The following is a 273-nucleotide window of genomic DNA, read 5'->3' as shown; positions in this document are numbered from 1 at the left end:
CCCCAATTCCTATCAGTGTCATATCCAGAAGCTACAACCCCTAATTAAAAATCCTAAAATTGGAACCCAAAACCTCCCAAATTTCACAGAACAAACTGAAAATCGATACATACCTTCTCAGGTGAGCGGCGATGACGATGCTGAGCGACGACGATAATGCTGAGCAGCGACAGTGAGCACATGCGACGATGATGCTGAGCGGCGACGGTGAGTGCACAAGATGGCGATGCGAGGTGACGGTCAGCGCACGCAACGATGATGGTCCGCACGGCA

Source organism: Arachis ipaensis, chromosome B10 (assembly GCF_000816755.2).
Source record: "Arachis ipaensis cultivar K30076 chromosome B10, Araip1.1, whole genome shotgun sequence".
Lineage (NCBI taxonomy): Eukaryota > Viridiplantae > Streptophyta > Magnoliopsida > Fabales > Fabaceae > Arachis > Arachis ipaensis.
This window is presented reverse-complemented; position numbering follows the sequence as displayed.